The sequence below is a fragment of the Grus americana genome, chromosome 4 (genome assembly GCF_028858705.1).
Source record: "Grus americana isolate bGruAme1 chromosome 4, bGruAme1.mat, whole genome shotgun sequence".
NCBI classification, from domain to species: domain Eukaryota; kingdom Metazoa; phylum Chordata; class Aves; order Gruiformes; family Gruidae; genus Grus; species Grus americana.
In genome coordinates, this window is record NC_072855.1 from 66,914,113 (window position 1) to 66,938,050 (window position 23,938).

The window sequence follows — 23,938 nt, forward strand, 5'->3', positions numbered from 1 at the left end:
ATTTTAATTGAAGCTGAAATTAATTAGGCCAAAATTCCAGAGATGGTCAATTAAAATTGAACTTGAAAGTTAACATTGGGTCATTTAATCAAGATACCTAATATCAGAAGGGATGAACTTCAGAATTACTTTGGAGGTGAAAATTATCCGTGCTCAGCAGCTCTAAAGCTTAGGCCATACTACCATGATTCTCAGACTGGCTTGGAGAACATAACATGAGGAAAAATAACTATGAAAACTTCAGCTCACTGCCTTAAGGGTCAGAGCAAAATTTGACTATACTGACCAATAGCATGAAATCAAGAACTGTGAGTACATTTGATTTACTAACTTAAAATACTACAGGGTTTCTACAATAGTTCTACTAAAGTAATGTTTTCTTTAGTTAATTTCTTTTATTCTGTATTAGTACAGCAGGTAGTAGAATGGGGCTTTTTCCATAATAAAAGCTCATAGGTATTACAGCAATACAGTTGCATACATCATGTGATGTTAAGACATTTAGTTCCATGTCCTCTACATCGTAAACACATATATGGTTGTATTTATGGAACATATATTTATCTTCTTGATTTTATTACAAAATCAAAAGAGGCTTAGCATGTGTAAATTATTATTAGTCAGTTGAGGTGTGTTACACACACCCCATGTGTGCACTTCTGAAATTCCCACCTCTTAAATTTGCTTCTCCGGGCAATGTTGACTTTGATTTCTGGCTTTTCTTGGTTTGAGATATATCTCATTCCTCACTTTCATTTGTATAGCAAAAATCCCACTTTTTAAAACTGCCTATGTGTATCGATAACATTATCTGACGGGTCTAATACTGAGACTGCAAGGCAAACACTGTGTACAGCATGCGTGAAGAGCTATATAAATAGACTGTGTGTTTATTAAGAATGGAAAGGTTTTAACTCTTCCTGTAGTGGGTTGGGTGGGGTTTTTTGGTGTTTTGTATCCAGGATTGTTCTAGCTTTTGTTTTTCATCCCATTCCACTCGGGCTACACCAAAACCCATTGGGAAATGTGTGAATTCTGTGAATACTTCGCAATACCTTTGGTTTCAAAGAAATAGGGCACTTGGGATCAAAAGATATCAAGGCTGAGTCAGCTTTGGATAGATATCCAGACGTTTTTGTCCTGGAAATTGAGCAAGAACAGGCTTATTACGAATTTTTATTACCTCTCTGTGTCAGCCAGATCAAAAGTGTTATGAGAGTAACCTCTCTCACGATCTTTCTGTCTCACATTCTTTTTTCTCATGTTTCTTTCACTTCATCTTTTGCATATTCCTTAAAGGGGAAGGTTCAGAGAGAACAATATATTATTTTGAAATGTGTGTAATGTATGCTTTTTGGCTTTCATGCTCAAGGAGAGCTTGTACAAATTTTCATGTTTATGAAATTATTTTCTGCTGTCTCAATGTCCCCATGAGTCAAAACTATGCAACTGATCTTTTGTGGCATCCTTCAGAAGCCATATCTTGAGAAACTTTTTTTTGCAGAATATTCTCTAGACATGGGTCTAGATGACAATGGGTTCCTAATGACCTCTGTGGAAGCACATAGGTGTCTGAATTCCAACAGGATATAGGTACCTCACCTGCTTGTCTTTTTGAAAACTGAACTTAATGTTTCCCTGCTGCAGCTCCTTTTTTTTTTTTAATTGGTCTTATTGTGCAGTACTGTATTTCTATGAACCGTAGTGAGAAACTAGTGTCAGCTTGTGCTGTGCAGTACACAAATTACAAAGAGTGGAAAGCTAATTTAAAGTCTGTAATGTCAGTACACAGAAGAGGCAAAGTAGGTAATAAGAGATAGGGAACCTAAAAGAACAATAAAACAGTATTGGTTATCATGATACTCGGTGGTAGGAGGGCATGAAAGCTTAACAGTTAACAGCACTAAAAATTTTATGGCAGCATAGCAAAAGAGAGCCTTGGAGATGTTTGAGATGACTGTGGCTGTTTATGGGGAGTTCTACCCAAGTGTGAAGGGCAGCATAACAAAAAGCCTAGTGGTAATTTTTTTTGTATATGTAAGGGATATCAGAAGATATCCATGGCTGATCAGAAGTGGAAGCTGACATTTGGATAATGAACAAGGGATAATCGGTATGGCATAGGTCACAGGTAGCAGTGTCATAAAAAGTGGAGGATCTAATTGTTGGTGAAGAATAAGGACAGTACTGGTTCTAAGATTTTCTGAGATTTGCACCAAGAGTCACTAGGGGTTTTAATGACTGCAGATTCAATGGTGATCCAGAGGCAGGAGCAAGGTATGGGACATATTGAAGAATGACAGCTCAAAAGAGCAGTTTTAGACAGTAAGACTAGTGATGAATGGAGAAGGGATATAGAGATGTTGTTGAAACGTGAGTAAAGACAAGGTCATTTGTGTTTGCTTTTAAAGCAGTTAGATACTAAGGAACATTTGTATTGTGAAGGATAGAGCTGGAGAACACTAGGGAAATTAAAGAAAAGAGGAATAACTCTTATAAAACTTCACACTAGAAAATTAATTGTTCTGCAGAGGCTGAAGCAACTTTAAAAAATGTTCTTGTAAAAATGAGTTCTTCCTGAAATCAGCACACTTCTCTGAAATATTTGAGGTTTTGTAATTGGTATTTTTCCAGTGAATAAAAATTTTATCAAAATTTTCTGACCAGGTCTAGCTCAAGCATAACTTTTGAACACAGAAGAATTTTCCCTTACTACACTGATATCAGCTAAGTTGCCACTTTTTCAGCTTCTATATTTATGCCATCTGGATGAAGGACAATATTATTCATGATAACTGCTTTCAGTTCAGAAAGTGTTCACTGTATTATCAACTCATAAGAGCAGTGCCAGATTCTTGTTAACTACTAGTCTCAGCTCATCCTGGTGGTTAAAAGCTTATTTAAATGCCCAGTCAAAGCCGTTTTAAACTTCCTGTTACTCATGGTAACTTTAGCGCTGCACTTTTGATGAAGAAACATGAATTATGTTTCCCAATGTTCAGATGAGGTTTAGCCTCTTGTATTACAGTAATTTTGCACTGACGTTATATAAAGTCTACTGTGAGGCAACAATATAAAGAAATTATTGAGAAATGTCTGAATCTATAAACAAAAAAAAATCCTACATCATTAACTGAAGTTCTGCTTCTCCAGTTCTATATCTTTTTTTCTCCCCTCTTCCTCATTCTTTAAAAAAACCTTCATATAGAGTATCCATTTAGAAACAGTAACTGATTTCTCTTTTGGGGAAAAGTAGGACAGGGTGAATGAGTAATTGGTTCCTTGCAGGTATATGTTGGTCTTAAAACAAGAGTTTCAAAGAGATGTTTAAGACAGCTGTAATTGTGATAAAGAAAAAATTAACTGCATTTTACTGGAATGATCACTGCCAGTTTCCAAACATTATTCCTTTTTTATTTTTATTATTACTTTGCCAGGACAAACATCTTCATACCTACTGGGATATTTCTAAGAATGCAATTCTGTCATCTTTTCAGATGGATACCTGGCAAAGGCTTCCAAGAACCAGTGAATCATCAGACTTAGCTGATTTATTCCTGATGTTGTCAAGGAGAGCTGTGTCCAGAATCAGACCCAATTTTTGCAGTTCAGGAAGCTCTTTATATTGTAAACAAGTCATTAGAGTGAAAAGACATTGCTTCTTTTCTTACTAAATAACTAGTTTCAGATGCATTTTCCTCTTCCATGCAACTGCTTGTGAATTTAACAAAGAGAATTAACACTAGTGCAAATTAAATAACAATTTTTCAGCAGCATTTCCTAACTGTCATTAGTTCTCATACTGTGTTACAGTACCCACAATGTTCTCTTAAGAGTTGGGTTCAAACCCTCCTTGAAATAAGAACACCGTTAAGTTATTATCAACTCTGGATGAAAAAGCAAGCAGGGATATTGTGCCTGCTGTTGCTTATTACAAGAATGTAGGATGTGATTGTATTCCAAGTGCAATGCCATTTTGAAAGAGGTACCTTGTGGGCAGGGTGATAAGTGTGTGTGGTTACACAGGCAGCCAGGTACTAGAAGGGTCAATTTTCCTTCGGAGATGCTGACGAAGTAGTTATTGTTGCAATAGTGTGCTGTGATTAGCCATCAGTGAGTCACACTGCAATTGCTCCTCTTGTAGAAAATTTATTTGGCTGGTTTGTAAACATACAGGTCATGGGAGTCATTTGACTAGTGTGTTCCTGCCCTTGTGTGTACGTGGTACAGGACACGGAGAAAAGCACAGGGAAGAAGAGAACCCATGTTCTCCCTTCATTATCCACAAATATATTTGAACATATAAAGACAAATATCAAGGTTCTGACTACACTTGAGAAAGAGGGTACTTTTGATGCCTCAGGGGAAAACCAGTAAAGATTAGTGATGTTCTGGGCTGGGAAGAGGACTTTTTCTATTGATTCTTTATAACCAAAGACACTGAAAAAGAAAGCAGGTCTCAGTCTCTGTAGACACATTTGGGAGTTTCCAATAAAAGGGTAGGATGAGGGCTGTACTGTGGTTTCTTGGTCAAAAACCCAGTGCATAATCTTAGTGTGTGTGAAACTGAACCATGGCAGTGATCCAGGATATGGGCTTTGAAGTACGCTGCTTTCAGTTTATAAACTCGTAAGAGTGGTGCTTGCTGCTATGGCCTGTTGTCAGATTGCTTCCTCACATGGTACATGGGTAGTCTTATGGCAGCAAAACAGCATGTGCAGGCTATCAGTAGGAGAAACCTCCAAATTTCCCATATTGGGGAAGGAAGAGAAGCTGTAACCAAAGTGGGAGGACTGCTTTTGGTTTGTTGGATTTGTGCTTTTGCTTTGTTGCATCAAAGTAGTGGTATGGGAGCCATAAGGCACGAGAAGCCTGATGGATTATCTCAGAAAGACTGGGGAGGGGGAGTGGAACACGTTTGGTATATCTCATGCCCCTGTCATAAGCACTATGTAGACTCTTGTCTAGTTTAGCTTCTGGTCCACGCCTGTTACTAAATTCAGCTCAATTAAGACTGAACGTGATAATCACTGAAGGTGATTATGAACCTGTATTAGTATTAATGACTGGGAAATAAGGCCCCAGAATGAAACGGAGAACAAAGCAAATGCAGATGCCCCTTAAATACACTGAAATCCCCCATCTTAGACACTTCTTTCCTCCCTTTCTTCAGCCTTCTCTGATTTCCAAAAAGCTGTTCCGTGTGTGTGCAGACCATTTAAACCTTTCCAAAGATTCTAAGTTAAGGAGCACTTTAATGAATAGTCATCTACAGTTCATTTTGTAATGCCAACAGGTCCTGGGAGAACTGTGCTGCTGCTTCCAGTGTGGAGAAGTGTGGTTGTTCATTTTTAGATCAGGCAAACTGAAGGAGTTTATTTCTTCTTATTTCACGTACAGCAGAAGCCCAAGAAAATGAAACACAAAACATGCACAGAACTGACTTTCTCATGTTTTCAGCCAAATCACTTCAATAACATTAGAAAATGTAGGACAAAGTGGATGAAGTGTCTGACCACAATACAGTCCCATCAAGAATAAGAAGTATCACATAATTCACAGGAGTGCAGAAATGGGGGAATCATCCAGCAGAGTGGAAGAAAGGGACTTCAGCTGCCTCTTCTCACACTTTTGCCTTGTTACCTGAATCTCCTCACTTGTACATCCTGCTGAAATCTGTGAAACCCTTCAGCCTTCATGATGGGACTGTCTTGTGTGGTCAGTGCTGGGTAGAGTTTCACGCTCTGTGTGTGAGCCTAGAAGTGCACACTGGACTTTTATTTTATTCATTTTAGATCCATGACCTCATGGATTTTTTTTAAGCTGTACTGTCTGCTTCTGTTTTGTCCTTCAGATTTTTTACTTGCTTTGCTTTGAATTTAGATTCCAATAGATTGGGTTTGGATTTTTTATAGATTCCTCATGGTTTTCTGTCAGAAAGTTCTAAAAATGTCTTTGAAGAATTACATAAGCTATAGTTCATTCTTTGTACATTGCCACTTGTGGTTCTTTTACTTTAGAAGAATATGGCTTTTAAGTTGTTTTTTAGAATTACTTTTCTCTTATTTTTCCTATGATAAACAGGGTGCCAAATTTCTGCTCCCCTGCATCCACAAATCTCCAGAAATCAGTCATGTATTACAAATGTAACTGAGCGCAGAATTTGGCCTAGGTTGTGCAAAGCCCCAGGGAAATCCTATAGCTGTGTGGGAAACATCTAACTTTTCTTGTGTTTTCCCATTCATCGCTCCTCCTCTTTCCTGTTGGGTTTCTTTGGGGAGAAACCCAGAAGCCAAAGACATGTCTCTTTTTAATACAAGTATACAGAAACATAGATGCAATGTTGGATTTTTGTGCCTCTTGAAAGAACAAACGAGTGCAAGTTCAAATTACTTCCAGTTCACGTACTGGTATTAGCTGAGTTGCCTGTGTCTATGAACAATAAAGGAAAAGTCATTCAAACAGATTATGATTTAGCCACGATAACTTTCAGTTGGTTAAAAGCTCAAAAATAAGATGATGTGGGGTTTGATATAAACCAGAAAATTAAATACCCAATTTTATTCTTTTAGTCATCAGGAAGGACATTCTAAGTTGTGAATTTTCCCAGAGAAAGTCAGTGTAATAGCTCAAATTACTGCTTTGCTCTCTGCTCTTACTTGGATTACTTGGACACTGCTGTACTTCATGTTATTAAACTGTTTCGACTTATGATCAAAGTTCATGCTACCACAAATCACCAGATGGCTGGCTGAAAGGATATGTACAGTGGTTGTGGGATCTGCAGGCTGCAGCCCACATACATTTCCTACAGACTTTTAAAATTCCTCTCTATCAATGCTCTGGAAATACAGAAGACGTAGGAAAGAGAAACAGGGAATGTGACTAATACACATATTAAACATACAAGCATTTTAAAATAATTTTATAATCTGATGCTGGACACATAAAAATGAAGTAAGCTTCAAAGTGCATAGTTACCGTCAAATCTGCTGGTTTCTCCCTGGGTTTTTCTCTCATGCTCCATTTCTTAGTTTGCGGTGTTAGGGCAGGGGTGCATTTCATACACTGTCTAGAAGATAAATAAAAAGTGTAGGATTTGAAGTTGCTGTGCATGTGTTTAAGTGACCAGTGTCTGATGCATGTATTTCTGACTCTACCACAATAAAGTAACTTTTGTTTTGATTTGAGGGCTTTGTGATCTGGCTTATTTAGTGAGATACTGAATTCTTGTTCCCATGCTGATTCTTCTTTTTTTCTACATTTTCAATCAGCTATTTCTTTCCCTTCTCTGCTATATCCACTCTGATCAAATTACCATATGTACAAAATTCAGCTGCAAGATTTCTGACTTGCCCTGGGTCCTGGGAACATACCACCCTCATTTTGATCTCTCTCTAAATTAACTTCCTGTACAATTTCCTGTCAAACATGAGTTTCATGAGATTTGTCCTTGAATGTGTGTGTGATCATCCCTTCTCACTGCAATGAAATTTTGGCTGCCTAACTAGCTGGAATGTTTTCACCAAGCCTGTTTTTATATGAGTAAATACTAATGAGATTTATTTCATTTTTTTTAGATACTAAGTTTCAGAAATGAATCTGCAGAGATAATTCAGGTTAACACTCATACGAGAATTTTAAGCAGGGGTTTCTGATAGTCATACATTTGTGTGAAGGAATCCCCCCCCTCGGCATCTTGTAAATAACATTTCATGTTATTTATTATGATCTCAACTTCATGAATATTCTTACATCTAGATAACATAAAATCAAATTACAACAAGAAAGCAGTGTCTACAAATTAACACCATTGCAGGAATAGTTTTTATTGCAACTTGATTATGACTAAGGAGAAGACATTAGTAAGCATTCTTAAATACAAATGTTATTTCCTGAGGAATGAATCCTGAAGATGTTTTGTGCCTCACTGAAAGGGCTTCTGCTGCAGAACATGTGTATCTCATCTGAAAAATCAGATAAATATGGTTTCCACTGAGTCTAAAATCAGTAGCTACTTTCAAAACTTTTGCTTAGATTTGTTTTTTACAACTTTCTTTTGGGTATTATGAGATTTAATTTTGTGTGTTGAGCAGAATTGTAAGTGTAGATAGAAACTTCTAAAATCCTAGTTTCTTACTTCCCAATTTGTTTATAAACTGAATTATCTAAGGACTGTGTTCTCAAATTGAAGATTTTCAGGGCACGAGGCTAATTATAGGTCTGCTTCTGGCATGAGACACTCTGACTGCCAGACATAACCTGAGAAGCTAAAAAGTTCAAAGAACCAATTCCAGGTAAACAAAGTAATAAGAATACCTGATTTTTAATAGTTTGCTGGAAACCCTGATTAGGCAAAGCAGCAAATAAGTATGTTTTGCTTTCATGCAATATTTGTAGGATAACTTTCAAAAACTCAAAAGAGAAAATTCTTAACCCTGAAATGTTCATGAAATTATATCATTTTAAGAAATGGTGACAGGTGCCCAGTGTTATCAGGATAAATTTTGCTCTGACTTCATTTGTTAAATTGCAAGAATACTTTGCACCCACAGCTGGGAAATCTCAGAACAAACATGAGCTAAAAGAACAGCTCCTAATAGCAGAGCACTTCTTTTTATAATCTGATTATTCATGCTGCATGATTACATATACTGCAAGCAAGCATACCTAGGGTTTTTTTTTTTCTTTTCCTGGCATACTGGATCTCTGGATCTAAGCTTTAGGGTAGTGATATCATGTGATTGTTTGAATGAGTTTGATCTTATCCTTCTATCAGCTCTAGCTACAAAGGTGAAAACATTCTTTGTTTTCATAGCTTCTTGTTTGTGACCATTCCTTTAGATTATTATTCTTCCCTTGACATCGCTTTTTGACTTAACTTATGACAAAAACATTTTTGTGGACTTCTTTGTAGGTGTCAGGAATAAAAGCATAGAAGAATTATGATGTACCCTCTGGCATTTTTGGTATGCACTTTCTGCTAGCCTTTCAGGTCTGCAGCAGCTTTTCTTGCTCTGTAGAACAGCTAGTATACCGGGGTCTTGATCTTGCAAAGTTTAGTTTTAGAGACAGCAAGAGTCATGAAGCCAGGGTTAGGGGTAAGATAAGAATTGTCTTTCAAGTTTGTGTTCAGATACCTAGTGGTTGATAATGTATGCTGACTTCTGAAATTGGATGTAGCTTGGCAGAGGCAGGACCTGCCTGGCTATTCAGAAATGTGGATCTGCCAGGATGGGAGACGAGGTGCTGTCTCCTGGGATTGATTCCAATACCAGAGATTAGGTCCTTGACAATTTAACACAACCTTAATTGTAAAATGGGGCTCCTTCCAGCCCTTTGTGGGGAAATAGCAGGGAAATGGCTGTGAAACCTGTGGAGGTGCTGACTACACCTACTCTGGCAGATCTTTTTGATTTTTACAACCCATTCCCTAATGATTTGACATCAATACTTAGTCTAGGCCTAAATTAGTGTGCAGCCCTATATTTCAGGCATGCAATCAACAACTGCTACTACCCCATTCCTTCTTCTGCCGTAATGTAATCAATCCTTGCAGTCCATACTAGCCTTAACCCTAGGTCTAATACTTAAAACCCCCTAATTCTAAAAGCAAGAAATAGTCAGAGGAGCTGTTGCTAACGCTTAAATACAGCTTAGCAGCTCCCAGGAAGCCCTGTTGTACTAGGAAGCATTCATACACCCTTGACTTCCTGCCACTCTTCTGTTTTTGTCAAACCTGGATGAGAATCTAAAGTCTAGCTGAAAATCAGGGATTAAGGGTTGGTGTTTGCCAAAAAATGATTGGAGATTGTTTCAATCTTCTTTTTTCTTAACAGTGCAATCTCCCTGGTGTCTGTGTAGGCTGGGTGGGACTTTTTTTAGTTCTAGGTCATGACAGGGTCATACAGCCATGGCTTGCGGAGGGAAAGAGCATGGCATAAGTAGATTGTAAAGTGTGGTATGCAGGCTGTTTGTGGATAATGGTGTACAAAGTATGTGAGTGGTTGTAAACAGGTTTTTCATGTGACTTCTTGATCACATGGGGGGAGGATACTACATTTCATGTAAGAAGTAAGAGAAAGGGTGGCTAAATATGGAATCTAGCCCTTTTGTATGAAGACCCATCTTTGGAGAGGTCTTTGATGCATCTGTGTCTGGATGGGGCTGCTAGTCAAGAAGTGCACTTGAAGGAACTATATAGTTTCTGACTATTTTTTGACTAGTTCTAGGAGGTTCTCCAGACTGCTTGGGGAACTTGGCTGGGGTTTTTGGTGCATGGGCTGGAAGGAGTAGGGAAGTATTTGGATTTTGAAAATGGGTGGCAGACCAAGTCAATGGCTGATGCCAGGAAGGGTCAGCCGAGAAAGCTTTTGGCTAAGACTTTCAGGTGTGACCTGAAAGGAGAAGCTTGATTTATGGGTAGTTAGAAAAGAGATATATGTAAGGTACAAGAATTAGAAGTTCTGCCTGGTTGTGAACTGTGATCCACAAGAACTGAAGAACTGAGGAGCAGGTTCACTTCACCGGCACCTCCTGTGAGTATCCACAGGTCTTGCTGATGTCTTAGAGTAGTGATATGTGGTAGAGAGCTGCTAAACAGATTTCCCTCTATGCTGGCTGTCTATGAATAAGGGTGTCAATAAGATCAGAGGGCTTAAAAGCAGTTTGTCATCACTGCAAATGCTGTTAGGGTAGTTTAACAATTGAAACCTTGATAGAGAATAGAAGAAAGGAAGTCATAGACTGTCCCAAAGAATAGACATAGTAACTGGCTACTGAAGGCAGCAGTTTATAGGGAATAGCAAACAATCTAGCAAACGATCCTTATGTGTAAGGGAGCAACATTTTCAGGCTGAAAAACTAATATCTACCTCTTGCCCTTGGCATTGCTGCTGACATAAAGGTTGAATGTATGGGTTATGGCTGTACAGATAGCCTCTCTTAGAAGAAATAATCACAGCTCCTGTATTCTTTCCTATCCATGGCTTTTTCATGAACAGAAAGCCTTGCAACGTGAGATTTTCCTTATACCATCTTCACTCACTGGCCTCTTTCCCCTCTCTGCCTCAGCAGCAAGCTGAAATTTACTTCTTTTGTAGTAGAGGAAGAAATAGGAGCAGTCTTGGAGAAGGGTTCAGTAAATATCAGAAACAGATGGATGGAGGAAAGCATGAGGAAGAAAGTAAACACAAATAATTTGCAACTGTAGTTATTTTCTTAAGGCAGATGGAAGGAATTGTGCCCAGTTAGATATGGAAAATACATACATCAACATGCATCTTGAGAGAGAGAGCAGTTACAGTTTTACCCTCTTATCTTTTCTCTTTGAACTGTTCTTTTGTCCTACTCTATATTTAGCAAATGAAGTGCGGCACGTGCTAGAAGAGGAGTTGTTTCTTATCATGTAAACCCAGAACATGCTTCAGCCCTGTTATGGATATGTGACCAAGTGCCTAGAAGTGTATCACACAAATCCCTTCCTGCTAATTCTCTACCTATTCTTGGAGGAGAGAAATTTCCTTCAGAGATTATCATTATCATAGAATTGTTTTGGTTGGAGAAGATCTCTAAGATCATCAAGTCTAACCACTAACCTAGCACTGTCAAGTCCACATTCATTAGTGATTTACAAACAATATCTGATTTTTTTTTTTTAAACATTAATTATAGCTGCAGTATGACACTCCTGCATTCTGAGTAGTGTATCACTGTATTATCTGGTAATTTGGGGTAAATACTGAATGTTTAATGACTGCTATTCCAGAGTTTGTTGACAAAGCAAATACACTTTTATGGCCTAATTATTTTCTAATTTGTCTGCATACAGCCCAGAATTTGGTTCTGATTTACCTCCACTTTCCTGATTGCATTCAGGTGTAATAGATGATATTCAGAGAACAGTGATTCAAAAGATCAGTTTTCAGTTTGGATCCTTGTTTGATTCAACATTATTGCTATAGTTCTTACATTTTTATGTCACTTTTACACTTGTATGTGTCCATTATTATAAGTTTTACTCTTGATTCATGCTAGTTTAAGCCGGATGATGATAGAGCTCACAAAGGTTGAAATAAACAGTCTAGCCTTACTGTACAAGTTTCCTTTTTCTTTTTGGTTCAAAGATAAGGGAACTTTCACAGTACTAAACTCTTTTTTTTTTTTTTTTTTTTAGTTGCTGATGTCTACTTGTAATCATCATTCAGGAGTATAGTTTTTATGCAAGTGTACCCAGGCTACTCTTCTCTTTATTGTTGACTGCTCAACACTGAACACATCTGCTAGACTATGGTTTCTGAGATGGGGTAGAGAATGCAAATTTTACTCAAGCATGGAAGATGTTCAAGATATTGGTGCCTCTGGATATGTACCTAAGTAAGATTACTAGGAAAACATAGGTGCTTACCAATGCTTAATCTCTTGTGACAAAGCTTTCTGTAGATTGACCTCAATTTACCTGTCTAAATTCTGCTTAAACTGCCCTTCGGATACTGCATCTTCTCTTTGAATCTGTCCTTTAACCATTTTTTACCTCATCTGGTCAATGAAAGTAGAAATATTTTTCTTTTTACAGGATAATTGGTATTTGTCTAATCTGCAGGTAGTCTAGTAAGACAGGTCATATGAATACTTTGACAGCTAATGATAAGGACAGTAATATAATTTTATGCAAGAACAGACAAGACTGGAGAGGTGAAAAGTCTGGCCAAAAATTGTACAGGGTATTCGTGTGATACTGAAAGTTATTCTTGTACGCCTTTTTATTATTTTCAAATTATAACAAAAATATTGTTTCTTTTACTATGGCTAGTGGAAGCCTTATCAGAAAACTTTTTTTTTCTGGAGACTAATACATCCTTTAGCATAGGAAATTGGTTCAAATACATTAAACTTGTTTATCAGCTCAAACATTCCAGGAAACAATTATCACTTAAGGAACATTTTCCTCACTGACTTACAGAACAGAGCCACTTTCAGGAAGCAATACTAGGTAGCTCAAATGAATTTGTGTTTCATTGGAAACAAAGCAGATGATTCAAAGCAAATCTGATCAGTCTCATGTAATTACAGTCAATCATTTAGAATCCATTTTAGAAGAAAGAAAAGGGCAGATAACATTAGCATCTACTTTTCCAAGTCAACAACTTCACTACAGTTGTTAAGCAAGTGGTGGCTTTTATTTACTGCAAGAACATCAGTGCATGATACTTTTCTTTAGTTCTTTGTTCTGTCGTCTTTCTCTTTCTGTCTTCCTCTACTTCAGAAAGTAACTTAAATACAAATTTTAGTTGAAACCCAATGTTTCTTTTAAATCCAAGATTGTAAGTATTAGCAAAAAAATCAATGAGATTTTGTTCTGATGTAGTAAATGGGTAGACAATAAGCAATGAAAGCAAAATGCTTTTCTGAGAACTAGAACATAAAATTCATATGAGCTCATGATGGATAGACCTCTAATCTCAGGAGATGCTCTGTGCTTTAGTGGGAACCCATGACCGCTTTCCTAAGGGTTGGCCAAGAGCCCAGTGTGAAAACCAACTTTTTAACTATTACGTGCTGTATTGATTTGCAAGCCATCAAAATATTTAATTTTAAATTTAGGGTAAGAGAACATCTGCTGCAAATAGTCCTGCAGGTGGAGACTTCATAGTTCTTCATTACCTTACACATCTCTAAGACAAATGATGTCCAACTATTATTTTTCCACACCATTATTGTAATTAAAGTTTCTTGGAAAAGAAAAAGGGGAAGAATGTTTTGTGAGAAAATATAGTTGTCAGAAATCCAGAGAAATCCCGGAAGTCTGTACTGAAAATTAGCCAGCTAAACAAAATGATCTTTCTATAAGACAGTAGGATTTCAAAAATTATAAACGATATCGTCCATATTTCTAAAGACTACTTTGTCACTTTTTCCTTTTAAATGGTCAGCACCAGCTTGCAAAACATGAGCTTTAATTGTTGCTCAACAAAAGTACAGCCAATGGCTTTAATGAGTTGCTTCAGTGACCCTTCAGTAATGTGGTCTGATTTGATCTCAAAGATCAAAACGTTTCATTGCTTCCAGAAGACTGAAAAGCCTTTGCTCATACAGAGGCAGTCCTCCATGCAACTTTCAGCAAGCTCATTTGACTTTAGCTTCAGGTCTGCCACTTCAGAGTCCCCATTCCTTGACGTCCTGGCGGTGTGTTGCTCTGGCCAAACTCCAGCTCCCTTCTTGGCTGGCCTTCACAACAGCAGCTGCTTAGACTGTGCCACCTACTGCCAGCCATTCTCCTAGGTTCTCTTTCTGCCCATGTTGTTTCTTTCCTCAGTTTTTCTTTCAACCCTTTCCTTAACCTTCATTTAATTAAACTTGGTTTTATAACTGCAAAAGAACAGTTAAGATCAGTCCTGTTATCCTTTACTGTGCATGTTTGTAAAGTCTGGAGAATATAATTTTCTAAAGTGGCACTGCAGCAAATACAAAACTGTTGTGATTAGCAGACTATTATCACTTGTTTAATCTTTGATTGCTTTTTAAATAGTAAAGCCATCTGTTCCTCTGATTTACAAGCATGTTTTGATACAAGATTCTCCCCACTGCCCCAACTCCAGAATGCACTTTCTCTTACAGTACAATGCAAGGCAAGGTAGATAAAAATCTTGACTTGAGCATTAGTGTACTTGTATTTATGTGATGTCATCATTCAGTTTGAATACCTACCTCTCTTAAACTACATAAAGAATGAATTTATGGACATAAAACTTTGAAACTTCCCACTGAAATAATTTATTTTAAAACAATAGCCGCTTTATCTTTGGACTTATGTAAGTACAGAGGAAAAGAGTAAGAGATGGCAGAAGCATTTTGTGTTGGCCAGAGATGCCTTGCAGAGTGGAACAAACTGTGCTGTAACACAGTTCTCCAAGTACCAGTCAGCTTTTTTGGTTCCGCGTTGTTCCTGACTCAGTTTGCACTGTCGTCTGGATCTAAATCTAATCCTGTCCTTTAAATTCCCCTAAATTTTGAAATACGGGGAAATTTTTGGCAAGAACCACTCTTGGCAATTTAACATCAGCACAGCAGTACCATACAGTCAGTTTTATATCTGCCGGGCTATGTGGAAGGGCACAGTCAGACCTGCTCTGAGAATTTTCAGATGCATCCTTTAAAACATTTTTTCAGATTTCACTTAAGCACAGTCAAATGCTAGCCATTGCAACTACATTATGGTTCACATAGCAATACCTTGTGAAAATATTCATTGATGTACTTCTGAAACCAATGGGGAAAGGGAGGAGATTTTCTGTTTACTGTTTTCCTTGTCTGATGCAGAAGTGGAGTCCAGTTGCCAATACTGCGGCCTGGGCACAGGCTAAAAGATAGCGATCATTTTTCAGAAGGGAAAATTTCCCCAGTATCCAGGAGATTAAGGCTCTTCTTCTGTCCTGTGTTTATAAGGAGTTTGTTTGTGTTCTGGTACTTTTCACATCCCTGAGTGCTTCAGGTTAACAGAAACTAATTCCATGTTGAAATACAGCATGCCTTTTACAAAACCATCTATGGTTGATTTTAAAAAAAAAAAAAGTTATTCCAACAGGAGCCTATCCCATGTGTTTAAGAAACAACGAACCAACCAAAACATGCTTTATTTCTGACTTGAAATTGTCAGTTTCAAGTCCTATTCATAATATCTCCTTATAACTTTGAGGTTGAAATACTTTCTATCATATTTCTGTTTCCTGGCCAGTACTCACAGGATGGACTAAATTGCCCCTTTTGCTGGTTTTGGTTAGGCTAGACATGTTGCACTCCTAGGATTTAACATTATTGCCATAGTTGTTCTGATCATCAGTTACTCCTAGTCCCCTTTTCAAAACTATCTTCATGTTATTGGGACCCTTCTTAGAGTCTGGGCATCAGATCTGGATGTGGTATTCTGTTAGCATGATACCTTTGCCAAACAATGGGGTATAATCTTTTCCTATTGGTGATGGTCTAGATGCCCTTGCATAGGTATCCATTGATTGCATTTGTCCTTTTTGATCTCACCAGTACACCAGGCTGTTCATGGCTAGCTAATTATTCTCTAAACTTTCTAGTCCTGTCCATTGTCATGGTTTTCCAAGGCAACATTTTCTTTTGTATAATTATGCTTATTTTTTTCTTAACATATGATTTCAAAAAAGCCACATGCTGCTTGCAGATGCCCAAATTACTGAGCAGTCCTGAAAAATCCAAATCAGCAAACTGTCCTCTTTACTAATCCTCCACTCTTCCTATAATCAGCAAACTAAATAATCATTTTATGTATCCCTGATCAGCAAAAGCATTGATAGATTAATAGTATAGCATCAAGCAATGGCTTTATAATTTTGGGTACGCTGCAGAACATGGAAAAGATGGGTACATAGGCAAGTTGTGACCACTTCCTTACGCGAGCGCACGTGCTGTTTCTTCCTGCACACTAGTTTATGCAAAACTTCTGTGGAGGCTGGGGGGCTCTGTTCTAGGTCAGTTCTAAATCTGGTGAAAGAACAGGACTGCACACTAGCTGCATGATTGTGTATAGCCTAGTCGATTCCCTGGAAATGCATCTGTTCAGTTAGGATTTCTGTTTATAATTCTATTTTGACAGCAACCTCTAGTCATTTTGAGTCATCTAAATGTGTACCATATTGGTTTTATGTTTTCAAAATAAAAACAGCTACATTCACACCAAGCTGAGCTTGCTTTGTTACTCCTCAAGGGCCTGAAGCTGCACTCTCTCCAAATACATATTATAATTATTCCACTGTCTTGGATCTGTGTTCAGGCTCTGATTCACTCTGATTATTAGGCAGCTCTCAATAGCAAAGACTTTGTAGATAAAAGAATGATAAAAACTCCAATAGGACTTGGAGTTCGAGCAGGAGCATTTCCTGTTCACACATTATTGCAAAAAAAAGGCACATGACACTACAGCTGTCTTCCTAACCACTTTTGAAGATCATAACCATGCTTTTTGCCCAAGATTTTGTCAGAACAAAGAAGTGGAAAATAAGCTGGAACATTAAGAAACAATCTCCCATATTCACCTTCAGAAAATGTCTGTTTCAGAGTGGTCTGCAGAACATTTGCTCCATGTGCTACAACTTATCCCAGGCCACAGCATCATTCTTAGTTTTCTGTTGTTTCTTATACTCTCTTCTAAAAAAATATTGCTGCCTTTAAAGCAAATGAGTTAACTGAACTGCTGAGGATCTCAGTGTTTTTCCATGACTGTTTCAAAGCAAAGTTTTCCCTTCCTATATATTTTTTTTTTAATAAGCAGACTTCTATCTCCCTGTCTTCCTCTCCTCCTTCCTGTCTTTTGGCACAACTCAATGTGCGGTTTGTGATACTTGCCACTATATGACCGAAATTCCCTGAACTACGCTCCACAAAAGCAGCAGTGAACTTGACAGAGAAAAACATGGGGCTACTTGTAAGGCAGAAAAAACGAAGACTTCACACTTTGTGTTTCTGATGTTTATTTGTTCTTTATCTGCTGTGAAAATTCATTTGGTTTTGATTACAAGCCACTGGGGTATTTTTGTTTGCTTGCTTTTTTAAAACAAAATCTATGCAAAAATATTATACAAGAAGAACTTAATCTTCTATTGCAGTTATGGAGCTTTTCAATGGGAGGAAGAATAGAACAAGGTCTGTAAAACTATTAACCAGACTAATGGTGAGATAGGACAACCTTGATTAAGTAAAGCTCAGTTGTTGCAAAGTTTGGAGCTCAAATATGTTATAAGGAAAATGCAATGCAGAAAGGATAGTGGCAGTTACTCCAACTAGTGAATCAATACAAGAGCGTATTATACAAGTGTAGTTGTCATGTATATTTTAACTGCCTCATACGAAGACAGCTGGGGTTTCCCCTTCAAATAGTGTGAAAATGTTCCGATAAGCATCCAAACTCAGAATAAGTTAAGCAACTACATTTTCAGGATTTATCCATCACAGATTATTTCTGCACATACCAAACATTTACAAAAGCTTAGTGAAAAGGGGGTACTGATAACTACGGCTGTCATATAATGCCAATTAGGTATTCCTGATATTGTATTTTAACAGGTTGTTACTATTGCTTTTATCATTATTGGTTATACATGACTGAAATACTGAGACAATATTCTTCTTGAAGAACTTACAGTTGAAACCAATGTATTGACAAGTAATAGCTGATGTGAAACTAAAGTAAAAGGGCCTTTTATTTTTACTATCATATGCCCCTTTTGATTTTTACATATGTTTAATGTTCATTTCTCTTTTAACTTGATGCTTAACTCATCTACTCTTTAGAAAGCTGTGAGCGGAAAAGTAGGCTTTGTGTTTCTGATGGCTTTAGAAAGAGAACAGAGGGAGCAAAACCTTACCCCAAAATATATTCTCCCTTCCAGAAGTCTTGCTTTTAAATGCCTTTTTCTTCCCTCCCCAGCTGTGCTTTTTTCTGAATCTATGTCCATCAAAATATTTCTAAACCAACTTAAGACTTTGTATAAAATAGTTCTTGAACATTGAGTTTTCTAAATTGATTTTCCAAGATGCGAATTAAAACCTTTATTTGTCACTTACTCTACACGTGACTTTCCTGTATTTCTGACATAACTGTCTCTTGCCACTTTTTCCCCCAATAGGCAGGTTATTATTTGCAAGCTTGTTGTACAGATACTGTGCAAGCACAAAGAAACAGTTCAACAGGAAAAGTAACCAAGCATTATTTTGGTAACGTTTCTGTCCATGTGACACTCAAGTTACTCATATGCATATTTCTAAAAGCTGTTCCCAGGATACTGCAGGGGAAAAAAAAAAAAAAACCACAACAAATTCTCACTTCACTTTTGTTTTATCAGTGAGTTTGTTTTGCTTTTGTTTGTTTGTAGTTTCTGGGAGTCATATGACAACTATTAATTGTTTGGGTTTTTTCCTTCTCCCCCCCCCCCCGCCTTTATTAGAGTTGTAAGTAAGTCAGAGAAACACTACACTCTTGCAAAATGTACATTTATTACTTGTTTCTAAATAAGATACACATCACAGAAGTCAGAATTTTAAAGATCTAAAGGGGAACAAAAGTATATACGTGCATGTGTGGATGTGTAAAATGGGTGCTGATTTTTGTTAGCCATATCTCAAGTAACTGCAATTATCTTTGTCACTTCCATGTGGTTTTCTGGTTATTTTTCTTTGATTAGCAATATATTTATATGAAAACAGGTGTAACCTAAGTAAAGTTAATAATAATTAAGGAAAAGAGTGCATTTGTTTCAAAGATACTTTAAATACAAACTCTAGCTGTTATTTGGTTCTGTGATATATTTTAAATTCTTCCCTTCCAGTTTTTTAAGTATTTGTATTTAAGATAAAATGACTATTCAGGTTGTCAGGGAGATTGAGCAGGACCGACATGATTAAAATGTTGCAATATTTCAAAATATTTGTTTGCCCTAACAGAATATTTCTGGAGTGAACTAACTGTGGTGCAAGAGCTTCAGTGAAATACAAGCTCAAATCCAAGGACTTAAAGTTGATTCATGTATTCAGTTGAATCAAAGCTAAATTATTTGCCTTAACTATGGCCACATCTCCATTCTTCATCTTACCTGAATTAGTAATATTAATCTCCTTTCCAAAATCTTCCTAGGGAATGCAACATTTAATTCTTTATGCCAGGCCATTCTAGGTTCGAATGCCTTGGATCTTTTCCATAACTTTTGAGAAGTAGTTGTCACAGTCATACATGCTGCATTGAGGTAAAAATGTACACAACTGAGCAGAAACAAAACCTCAGCCAGATTGAAGGAGCATTCTGGATTCTCTACTAGGAATCAAACACAGCCTCAAATACCTACAAACTTGAACTTCCCCTGGTATGATTCACAGCCCCAGCTGAGTCACTGTATTTGTCCCAACCAGGATGTTTTTGCTTCTGGTGGTGGTCTCCTCTTCTAGGACGCAATACATTTGAATGTCAGTCTCTGCTGCTTTGTTCAGTGACTGGCCCCATGGTTACAGTCCTAGTCAGAGCATTTTTGCTGAATTAGGCTATTCCTTTAGTACAGCTGCGTCCTGTTTGTTGCCTGGGCTGATTTCGGTCTCAGTCTCAGTTTTTTGATTTCTCTTCAGTCCTACCTTTTTGCTAGGATTGGCCAGAACCAAAGGGCTGGGACTATGCCTCAGCTCAATTTGAACATGGCAAAGCTTCTCCTGAGGGCCATTCCTTTACTGTCAACTAGCAAGAAGAAATCTGGTGTAAGATTTCCTCCCATCCATCTTGCAAGCACAACTCTGGACCAGTTGCCCATTGTTCACAGCAATCATGGAGAGAAATGTCCTATTAATACTGTTGCATGTAGAGAGCTGGGGCTCCAGATGTTTCCTGCTTTCTGTTTCAGCTCTCTTTTCCCATGCTATTAAACATTTTTAGTAGGCATTTGGGAGAAAAGTAAGTGGTGCAATAACAGAAGAAAAAGTGCTAAAAGTGCATGGCTAAATCCCATCGTCTGCACAGACAGCTTAAAATGCAGCATGTCCCCCATGTTCTTCTGGAGCTGCTAAAATGCACCTGGTGAATGCAGAGCCCAGGCAAATCTGAAATCATGGTGTAGAAGAAAGTGCTTTTCACTACTTGCTTGTTCTGTATTTTCTTCCTCTATTTATGACAGCTGCTTTCAGACTATTACTCTGGATGCTAGTTTTTAATTTTCTGACAATTTCTCAGTGGCTCTGGAAGCTCTATAGCTTCAGTGGCAGTACATGCTAGTTCCATCTGTGATGAGTGAGAGGAAGCTGCTTACTTTATTGAAACACATCTAGCAATAGTGATACACACACAACCCTCAGGTTTAGCTGATGCAGCAGGAACTTGTGCTGAATGCTTGTACGTATGTGAACGAATGCATCAGTAAGTGACCACATGCATTTCAAATGCTGTGTGGCTTTATGACCACCAGCAGTCTCCTGTTTATTTAGGAGGGAAAGGAAATCTATGAAATGGAAATACCTACATTCATTTCAGTTGTTGAATTATTGATATTGTTGTTCAAGACTCTTTTGTTAATAATAGCAAGTATATATTTTCATAACTAAACACAGATCATCTAATCTTCCTTTTCTGTGATTTTGAATGAGGTAATTTAATTGCATTTCTTAGCTGGGATTTTATTTGGTTTATTTCTTCAGTACCTTTAAGAACCTTGCAAAAGCCACAGTTAAGTGTGAAGGTGTATGCTGTAGTTTCAGAAAAGTTAGGAACATGATATAGTGATCCTTTTGTGGTGGTCAAATGATATGAGAAGTTCTTTTGACACACCAAAAAAGGTATACGTATTAAGTCTCAAAGAACTCTTTAGCTGGATAGCAACTGGCTTTCAAAGGTTTTGCATTTGTTATTCTGTGCCAAGTGTGTATGGGAGAAGCCTACAAGGTCAAGAGAAAATAAGCAAAAGTCAAAGACAGACTCGTAAGACAAATAGTAACATCTGGTAAATGACTTCCTTCTACATTTGCAGAGCTCTTGTTTACTGCAGTGGATGTGAAATGTTTTTCTTGGCAGGATTATAGGACTAAAATCCATCAGTCTGGGAATAAGTTCATACAGGTTTATAATATTACTAATACACAGTAACAAACTGCAAATGTAGTTGCATTTAAAACCTGTATGTAGTAAGAAAAATCATCAGTGATGTTAAATGGTTAGAAAAAAAGTAGGGTTTATTCTCTTTTTGGTTTTTTTCTAGTTGTCAAGAAGCATTTTGAATACTTCTACTAGTATATGAAGTGCTGTGATTGTGCCCTCTGTCAATTTACTATCATGTAAATCTGTCTTTGTCCTAATTAAAGGCCCATGTTGTCAGCCAGAGAAACAACAGAGCAAGGTAGCTAAAGACTGCTAGTGATCTAGGCTGAGGACATTACACGAATGAAGTTTTGTGTATCCCTTATGTCATGGGACCCCCAAAAGGGGAAGGATCTGCTGAAGAAAGGTAGCTAAAAGAGGCAGAGCTGATCTGGTTTGGTGAACTTCTGTGACAGCTTCTAGCTGATCCCACACTGCCATCCCTCCTGACAGAATATTCAGGGATGCATGGTCAGGTGAACATGGCTTGATTTCTATGGGAACTGTCTTCCCAGATGAATGTTTTTCTTCTATGAAGGAAAAAAACCCAAAAGACCAGAGTACAGATTGTATAATTTTTGATAGCATGGGTATAGCAAACAAACAACTTTCCCCTTCTCCCTCTCCCATCTTCTCTCTGTCTAAGACTCAAATTCAGCAGAGGTTAAAAAAGATCAGGGGCAGCTGGCCACCTCAAACAGAAGTTGCAAAGGTTTATTCACTTGTAGGAGTACTTCACTGAGTTCGTGTAATCATTTGAAGTTTTATTCTCTGGTAATTAATGTTCCTGTGGTATTTTGCATTGCTTGGACTTTGTTCAATGCTAAATAGTTTAACTGGAACAACAGAAGTGATCCCCTCCGAGACCAGGACGCTTGTATCAAATGGAAACTGAAAAAAGTCCATGGGACTAGCTGATAGACTAAAATCAGTGTTGTAATTTCATCTCAAATCCATTGTGGAAATTTCATTGTAGCTTTTAAAAGTTTCAGCTGTGATATTAACTGAAGTCTCTAAGGCTAGGCAAATGAAGACTTCATTATGCTTGCAGGAAATGGAAAAGAGGGTTGAAAGATGAGACGTGTTCATGTAAAGCTCTTTCTATAGAATTGTGTACAGATACATTTCTAGAACAGTTCCAAAACCTGTGATTGTAATTTGACAATATGTGTGTATCTCGTAGCAAATCCTGCTTGCATTACTTGAAAAATCAGGCCAGTTTCTAGAGAACAAAATGTGGCTATGTTGTCAAAATTCTTATTCATTGCCTACAGGTTATTTGCTAGTTAATTTTCATGCCAATATACCAGCTTGGCTGCATTGACTTGAACACAATCTCTCCTGATTTAAACTTGCGTTGTGGAACCTGGCCCTTTGCATTTATATTTATAATGAAGTCTGTTTATTGTCTCTGATAAAAGCTAGAGAACCTAGTCTGCTTGAAAACCGGGGTGAATTGTTCAGTTGTCCTTGTAATAAGGGACAGTTGTATTTTGCTATTATCTTTGATTAATGTGCTCTTCACCACTACATGATTTCCCTATGGATTTCACCAGCCACATGGCAGCAAGTGTACAAGCCAATTTCTTGCCCTTTGTAAGTCAGGCCAAGGGGAGGTCTTGGGAGCAGAGAGCCATAATGGACCATGAAAGTCTGAGAGCAATTATTTCTAGCTAATCAAACACACGAAATAGCAGGAAGCAAGGTTTATTTATGGAAGAGATGTCTACTAAGCAACCTACAGTTTTTATTTACTACTTCCAAAGAAGATTACTAGAAAATGAACAAAATAAAAGCCCTGTAATATTTGAAAGTAAGGACAGTGTAAGGGAGAAAAATATCTCATGTATTTAAAACATTTGTATCTTTTAAATTGTTTCATATCTGCTTTCTAAATAACATGATATCTTTTCATGTTTTTTAAGGTGATAATGTTATGAAAATGATTAGGACAACAGAAAGTAGATGTTTCAAGGTAAGTCAAGCTTAATTTATTTTGAAAGGTCATAGTTAATGAAGTTTTAAGGTATAGACTAAGGCAAATTATTTATAGTCTGGATTCAGGCCACTGCAGTGCTATATCAGCCCCTGGGTTGCTTAGGGGGAAATTTCACCTTAAGCAGGAAAGAACTTTATTTCTCTGCATAGTAGAAAGCTGCCCAAAGCTACCCTACTTCAGGGAATACAGAGTATTAACTTCCTACATACTCTCAGTCTTTCCCACTGTGCTACCATCTTTTTTCTCTTTGGGGATGCTGGAGGGGACAATTCCTCCCTGGTGTTGCAGTAGAAGTGTCCCATCCATTTGTG

General features: G+C 37.6%; 1 protein-coding gene across 1 annotated transcript in view; it reads left to right on the forward strand.

The window, feature by feature from the left end:
• The window catches only part of TTC29 (tetratricopeptide repeat domain 29), a 348,965-nt gene that overhangs the window by 23,987 nt on the left and 301,040 nt on the right, over window positions 1-23,938 (forward strand). Inside the window, exon 2 of the mRNA XM_054824216.1 lies at window positions 23,554-23,603. The gene's annotated coding sequence lies outside the window, so the exon portion shown is untranslated. The remainder of the gene's footprint in view (window positions 1-23,553; window positions 23,604-23,938) is intronic.